An 8,654-nucleotide genomic window follows, 5' to 3' on the forward strand; every position below is an offset into this window, starting at 1 on the left:
ATAACACTTAAAGAATTATTGCAGCCGTGGAATATTTCAGACAGTATGCTACAGAGGGGAGCTAACATAAGAGTTATGAGTTATAAGATGTAATCTAAGTCGTAACATTGCTGTATGGAGCTGCAGATTTGGTTGCAGGTTAACATAGCTGGACTGGCCATCGGGCTTATTTGACTTATTTTTTATTTATTTTTGTAAGGGCATGAACAATGAGAGGTGGTGGATTGGCCAGATGCAGGTCGATGTGTAGAAATAACTCCGTTGTTTGGTGGTGGCTATGGCGGGGCTTCCACAGAGGCAGCAGGTGGATGAGGAGAGCCCCGAGGCAGCCGCCAGTCCGAGTGTCAGGTGAACTGAACTTCAGGTAAGAAGTTATGACCTGCAGTCTATCTGGGTCAGATATGAACTAAGTTTAGGTGGAGTTTATTTTCGTTGTGCTGACTTTTTACTGTCAGTTGCAATAACTCATACTCTCAGGTGACTGTTTCCTCGTGGCTGTGTGCAGCGGGGCTAGGGGAGGGTCTGTGCTGACGGACGTGGGTTACTGACCTGGTAGCCTGGCTGCCCCTGGGTGGGTCCGGGATGGGCGTGAGGTTCTGGGGGCGCTCCGTCTCTGGGCTGGGGCCTGGGCCGGGCCTCGGGGGCTTGAGTCCTGGTTGGTGTGTTGCCGGGGTTGTTGGCGGGTGGGTGCATGGGGGCCCATCCCTGGAGCAGGGTGCCGCCGGTGCATCGAGCCACCTGGGGGGCTCTTCAAGTGGTGGGGGAGATTGTCACATCTTGCAGGAACTTTCCTCTCTTCAGGAACTCTCTCTGAAGGAGGGGGAGATACAGGAGAGGTGGAGGAAGATCTCAGCCTGTGTGTTTATTGTCTTATGTAGTCTGGAAGATGAGTGGATGGTGGGGTGGGTGCAGTTTTCTCTGTGGTGGGGTTGGGTGGACTGTCCCGGGCTCTGTGGGGCCGGGCGGCGCTGCTGCACTGGGCCCCGGTCTGGATGGGCCTGGGCCCCCTTTCCCTGGCGGGTCGCAGAGTATGGGGGTGCCTACTGGGGTCAGCGGGGGAGCTGGCCCCAGGGAGGGGTCACTTGCCCCTCCCTTCCTTCCCTCCCCATCTCCAGCTGCCTCCCTCTTCCCGCTCCACCACAACCACCCACACATGCAGGACCTTGGAGTAGGGGTATGTCACCAGGGTGCAGAGGAGGCTACCCCCCCCCCCCCCTCTGTCCCCTTCTGGCTGCCTCTGCCTCAATTTTATCCCACAACTTAGACATTCACATTACTCACACTCTCATTACACATACATATAGGATCTTGGGGGTGGGCACGATACACGGAATCCAAATTACCATCAGGGTGTACACCTCACCCCTGGCGTTGTTGCCCACCTCTCAATTTTAAATACACGTAGACATTGAGGGCTAGCAGGAGGGACTATGCGCTTACCTGCTGCTCTCTGGCAGGTAGCTCCATGCCCTCCTGGGTTTTAAATGCACCTTAGAACACACATGCATCAACACTACAATGAGCGGGTGGAGGGAGGTTTGGAGTCGTCTCTCACCCCCGTTCTCTGCGGCCTGCTGGAGCGGGGGGGCTAGGTGGAGGAGTTGGCCTTCCGACTGCGGTCTGGAGTGTGGGGCCTTCCTGCTGCTGCGGAGTCGGGGCGGTCTGCCTCCCCCCACCGCAGGGAAAAGGGTAACACCACCTGGGTCTGGGTGCAGTTCCCCCCTCCAGGGGCAAGGGTACCTAGACCCGGTTCGTAGAGTACGCTTGGGGAGTGTGATCGTGTGTACAGCGTCTCTTCATGTCTGTCTCCACGTTGGTTGAGTGTGGAGTAAGTGCATATGAGAGCATGAGGGTGGGAATGGATGTTTGTTTATTTTATTTATTTTTATTTTATTTAAGTATTTATTGTCATTGTCAGAGAACAATGAAATTGCGTTTGGGGCTTCCGTACAACCCGTAAATAAAATAATGAAGAAAATAATAAATACCCCTTAAAACCCAAGTGTAAATATTTAACCCAGTGTGACTCCAGTGCAATAAGACAATCCTTAGCAACAACATGACAAGTAATGTTCATAAGAAATTCAGACAAAGACCTGAGAAACATGACAAAGTACAACAATGCAACCCATTCAATATTATTGTACTGTGAGATATGATGTCAGATATAATAGTTATCTATTTAAGAAAGAGGCAGGAGGGGGAAAGAGAATAAAGATATGATGCACCAGACCAGTTCAGTGCTATTAAGAAGTTGGATATGGTTATTGTCCGTGAGAGGGGGGCAGAGAGTTCAGGAGCCTCACAGCCTGTGGATACAGGCTGTTGGCCAGGTAAAAAAAAACAACAACAACTAAACTGTATCAGAAGTTTTAGGCCGAAGCCCATCATGTGCAATCCTGACTGTAAACAGCACAGTAATTAATTTACAAACAGGACGTAAACAACACTGGAGTAGCATCAAGTGAGGGTTAGATGTGTTTATTTTTATATATGGTGTATCTGTGTGTGCCTGTATGTCTGTGTCTATATGTCAGGTTGGGTGTCAGACGCCACCTCTCTGAGGACATCTCAGGCCCTCCAAGGTTTGGAGGCCTATCTCCTGTAACATGGTAGACTAATGTGCCTGTGTTAATTCAGCTCCATATTATTGTGTGAAGTTGCACTGGGTTGGGAGTGGTTTTGTGTGTGTGTCACATTTTTGGTGAGCCAATGGCTGGAATGGGGTTGGACTAATTAGAGGCAGGTGTACTTGATTGCACTGATACACTGGTCTACTTATAGCCCACACTACAAACACTGCTGTGTCGTTTTGTCTCTCTGTGCAGGTATGTAATGTGATGAAATCAGATATGTTTGGGATGGATGGATTTTGTGCTATGAATTCTATAGTGAAAGTGTCGTTTTGTCTCTCTGTGCAGGCCAGGGCCTATTATATGCCACAGCCTAAAGGTAGCAGAGTTGCAGAGGCTGGAGTGACCACTGGCTATATGCTTGCAGGGTGGTGGGTCTCCAAGGACAACTTCTAACCCTGTTACAGGCAACACGTGGAGTGCAACTGGCCGTGTGGCATAGCTGGCTCTGGCCTTGGGACTGTGTGTTTTTTATACAATTCATAAATGGGACACTGGACTGTTTTATCTTTTATCTCTTGATATATTTTTTTGTCAATAAATTATCTTTTAGAATTTTATTGACTGTCATCTTTTTGCCCACGACAGAGACGGTTGGTCAGACCTAGAGTCTTTCTTTGGGTGTGTTACATCTCCCCCTACCACCACTTCCCCTGCCAGTGGCGGACTCCCTCAGACATCGGTGCGTTGGTGGTTCTTTGTGTCCGGGGATGGGCGTCCGGGTACACACCGGCTCACTCCTTGGCGGCCGCTTATCGGGGCCTGGAGCCTGGGGCTCGCTCGGGCCACTTCGGAGGTGGGGTGCCCCCGGCCTCTCGGCCTGGGGCTCGGTCACTCAGGCACGGCTGGCTGCCAACTCCCCCTGGCTTCTGCTCCGCGGCTGCTGAGTGAGCCCTCATCTGGGACTCTCCTCAGCTCTTTCTGGGACAGTGGCGCGGCTGCCCCTCTGTTGGTCTTCCTTGGTCTCTTGTGTTCTGGGCGCCTCTGGATGTCTGGAGTTTTGATCTCCTCCATACCTGCTTCATGCCCTGGAGGACGGGGCGGTGGCCCCCCCCCACACCCTCTAGCAGATCATTACATGAAGGAACCTTTTAAAAAAAAAAAAAAAAGCGCGTCCATGCTCACAGGTGTACACAGGGTGATCACACCCACAAACTACACCCTTTTTGGCTCCTACCTCAAAGCACACTGTGTTCTGTTGATCTTATGTGCTGCACAATAATGTTTAATATTTAGTATTTACTGTCATATTCCCATATATCATTGTGATGTTGTTTATTCTATTACTCTTGTTCTCTTCTGCTTGTTTTCTTTTTTCTTTCTCAGCAGGTGATCCAGGTGATCGATATATGCATTTTTTTTCTCTTTTTTTTTTCCTGCTCATTCTGTTGGTTTTTGTTTTTTGCCCTTCTCCCCCGTCCCTCTTCTCAGCTGTTTTTCCTTCCCTCTTTCTTTCTCCCCTTCTTTCCCCCAGTCAAGTCTGTCCCGTATTCAGTAAGTGAAAATAAAATAAACAATAAAAGGTGAATCAAATGGACCATTACGGCAAGGCTGGGATGGTCAATTTGGTAAAGTAAATCCGTTGGGCATCTTTCTTTGCCTTTAGACAACAATTCTGATGACAAAAGAGCCAAACGGGACAGGCAAAAAACAAAAAAAACAATGGACTTTGCAAACAAATACTGTAGATTTTCCTTGCTTAAAGATTTTGTAAATAGCTATTTTTTCATATGCACTGTAATTGAGCCTGCCCCCACTGTAAATGAGATCTAGTCAGGTTTCAGAACTCACAGCACAGAAACGGCTTTAGTGAAGGTTACAAATGTTGCCTCTTACAGTGGACTCGGTGTGTACTTGTCCTGCTAGACCTCAGTGCAGCTTTCGATACTGTCGACCATAATATTTTATTAGTACGATTAGAGCGTGCTGTAGGGATTACAGGTACTGCGCTGCAGTGGTTTGTATCACATCTACAATATATTTATGTAAATGAAGAGTCCTCTTCACACACTAGGGTTTATTATGGCATTCCACAGGGTTCTGTGCCAATTCTGTTTACATTATACACGCTTCCCTTAGGCAGTATAATCAAAAGGCATATCATATATTTTCACTGCTATGCAGATGACACACAATTTTATGAATCCATGAAGCCAGATAACACACAGCAATTGTTTAAACTGCAGGAATGTCTTAAAGACATAAATACCTGGAAGACCTCTAACTTTCTGCTTCTAAATGCAAATAAAACTGAGGTTATTGTACTTGGCCCAGAAAATCTTAGAAATATGGTATCTAACCAGATTCTTACTCTGGATGGCATTACCTTGGCCTCCAGTAACACTGTGAGGAACCTTGGAGTCATTTTTGACCAGGAAATGCCCTTCAATATTTCTCCTATATTGGCTTCCTTCATTGGCTCCCTGTTAAATCCAGAATTGGATTCAAAATCCTGCTCCTCACATACAAGGTCTTAAACAATCAGACCCCATCTTATTTCAATAACCTTATAGTACCATATCACCCCATTAGAGCACTTCCTTCTTGCACTGCAGGCTTACTTGTTGTTCCTAAAGTATTTAAAAGTAGAATGGGAGGCAGAGCCTTCAGTTTTCAGGTCCCTCTTCTGTGGAACCAGCTTGGTCAGGTGACCCTGAATCCTTGATTAGTTATGCTGCAGAGCAATACTGGAATAGCACATGGAAAAAGACACAACACATAACAACAATGTCCAGTGGCTAGTGGAGATAAGAGCACATTACAGCGACCTCCCTGAACTAGCTCCAGTGACCATCACAGTGACAGACATCCAAGAAAGAGCCTCGAGCATGAAGTGTTAGACAGCACCAGGCCCTGGTATGATTTCTGCCCAGTGGCTAAAGAAGCTAACTGCACTCCATGAGCACCTGGCTGCACAAATAAACCTGCTGCTGTTGGATGACACACAAGGGCAGACAGGCCTGATCCCCAATCCGATTGTTCAGTCTGACGTTACTAGCCGTGTCTGGGTTTAAACTCCGCTGCAGGTCCATATATCAAACGATCACCATGGCATTACTGAGAGTTGAAAAACTGTCTAAAGTCTTTCATCTTTAATAAAATGATCAGCGTTCTGCTCTACCAGGTGTAACAATTGAGTTTAACATCCAGGCATCCATGAAAACGGAATTTATGACATTTAACGGAGTTAGAAGTTAGCAGGGAGTTAGCTCGCTAGCTTCTATCTAAATACAATATAGCATGTCCTGACTGCGGGGTTTTGGAAACAAATTAAAACGTACAGCTCTGCTATCACTTCCTGTCGTGGTCTGGGTGGTTTTCCACAGCATCGGCTCCTCCCCACTGGGTGGAGTCTTTGTTGTTCCTCACCTGATGGCAATCGTACCAGCAGTATTTATGACCGGCGCACTCAACTGGTCTTCGCCAGATTATCTGCCAACTTTAGTCAGTTCTCGGCCTCATATCCGTTCCTTGGTGACTCATCGTGTGTATTAACCGTATCTCTGTTTTTCTCGTCAGCCTGTGAAACCCACCTACCAAGTTCTCCTGGATACCAGTTTGCTGCCGCCGGTAATCCCTCTCCGTTTTGGAACTGCCATTCTCTCCTGCCTGCCTCCCTGCATTGCATACAGCACCCACCTGGACCTCTCCTGCCTCCCCCCTCCACGCAACCCCACCTGCAAGCTTGTAAGACAGCTCTGTGTACTATCCTTAGATTCACTCACAACCCTCTGTGGGATTCCCCTGACTGCTCTCTCCTCTGTTTCAGTGCCCTGGCCTGCCACAGTTTCCCCTGCCCAGTACCTGCACCCAGTTATCCCTGCCATCTAGTTATCATCACAGTATTTTCTCTCGCCTCAGACATCTAGTTTATGTTCATTGATTCTAGTCTGCACTTTCTGTTAGCCTCTGAGCATTGTAAAATAAAATCTCTTTTCGTTACACCTCACCCCTGGCCTCCGGTTTTGAATCTGCACTTGAGTCCATCCCATTTCCACGGGCCACTGTGCCATGACAGTGGCCAGATTATACTGGATTACACTTCCAGCATAAATGAAGACAGAAAACTAAACAGCAGTGACGTTTGTAGGATTACTGAAGTTGGGCTAGCTGGTATATAATGATGTGCTACGTGACCGCTAGCGACACAGCTATGTTAGCATAATATAAACAAGCTAACTTTTTTTCCACTCGATAAAAGTTAACATGAGTGTTCTCGGTGGTCAGGAACAAATGTAATCGCATGGCAGGATGCTGTAAAAGGACCAAACTTCAGCCAGGAGAACAACTGAGATAATCCATCCACATATGAGGTTAGTCATTCATATACTGCTGCATGGGATGGGCTGTAGTTACATCCTAAGGTTTTAAAAACTGAGCTTAAATGAATGATTAGTGGTAATAAAAGCCGAGGGAGGTCAACAGTGATCACTGATTGTTTTAGGAGCTTTTTGAGATCAAATAGAAGAAAATACATAACGTTAAACATGTTAACAACACAAAAGCCATATTAAACGCAGACTACTTTAGACCCGGAAGTAGGATTCGTCGCGTCATCACTGAACAACCGGATAATCTCCAGAAGGAATTGGTCCCATCCAGCATCCAGGCAATAACTTGCCTCAGTACAGCTGGAAGCTACTATTAAGTATCATTGCAGTTAAGATGCACACATGAAAACATTACTGTTGGCCACATGTCAACAGAGTTATGTGACATTAGTGATGTTTGTACTTTCAACGTTCACTTTGTTTTAAAGCCTTTACTTTAAAATATACGCCGCTCAATAGTTGATCTTAATCTTACAGAGAATGTGACATTTTATGGATAATTAAAGTCAGTCATATATCCACAAACAAAACAAGCTGAAAGTCAGTGATGCTGCTCGGTTTGCAGTCCTGAATATCACAGCACAAGCAGGATTCACTGCACTGTTAATGTTAGCTATGTTATATTGCTGCCTCTGTTCGCTGGTGTCGAGCCAAAGGGACTTTAACGTGTGTTTGAACGAGCTGACGGTTCACTCGTTAAGCTGAAAGAAAGATGCTTTAATCACAGCAGTCACACGTGTGTCCACTGTACCATCTGGAACTCTTCTTGTTTAGCACTCGTAATAACACAAACACTAAATCCTCCTTCTCTTGTGCTGTTTTGTAGCAGTGTGTACACCTGAGACTGCCACCTGTCTGTCTGTCCTGCACTCTCTCTCTGTTTCTTTCTCTCTGATCGTGGAATAAAAGTATGAACATGTATTTATAAGTTACACTTGTGTTTGAATCCTGCAGCTTATCACACATTTGATTTCCATGTGTGACAACTGCAAGTGTCCAGAGTGAGGACAGACTGAGGGACCCACTGCTGCACATCATCTGTGAGGCTTTGCATCCCTGATGATCCACCAGGACAAACTCAGCAGTGTGTGAGGAAGAGGAGGAGGAAGAGCCAGCAGCAGCTGACAGATGGAGAGAATAGACAGACTGTTCCCTGTTTGTGAAGGACTGCTAGAAAAGTTTAAAATCACTAATTGTCTGTCCTGAATCAGTCTTATTAGGTAATGTTCAAATAATGTTATCATCCCAGTGTTTTCAGTGTGGGAGAAAGTACTCAGGGCCTTCAAGTTACACACTATGAAAGGCAGAAACAAGTTTGATATTCAGAAACCTAAAGTGTTTATCATAAATGTCCATGTTTGTTTCAGTTCTATGAAGCTTTGAGTATTTTGGATTAGTAGTACTGCTGTGTTTGTTGCATCATATTGCTGTAATTGATAAATATGCTTTATATATCCTGAGGTAAGTTGATCTATAGTGTTACATCATATTCTATAAGGATGTTATGTGTTTGTTTACTTTCTGCTCAGTTTGACCCATTTAGCAGAAGTCAGCCTGTTTAAGGCTCTGATATCTATTCTGTATGACTTAAAGCAGTTATGACATGGTATGATTTTCTCACCCAATAAAGGAATATTTAATATATCAGTCTACTCTTCATTCTATCAGAAACGGTTATCACAGCTCATAA

Source organism: Rhamphochromis longiceps, linkage group LG12 (genome assembly GCF_057381845.1).
Source record: "Rhamphochromis longiceps isolate RC_006_pf linkage group LG12, R_longiceps_female_GT1.1, whole genome shotgun sequence".
Classification (NCBI taxonomy): Eukaryota; Metazoa; Chordata; class Actinopteri; order Cichliformes; family Cichlidae; genus Rhamphochromis; species Rhamphochromis longiceps.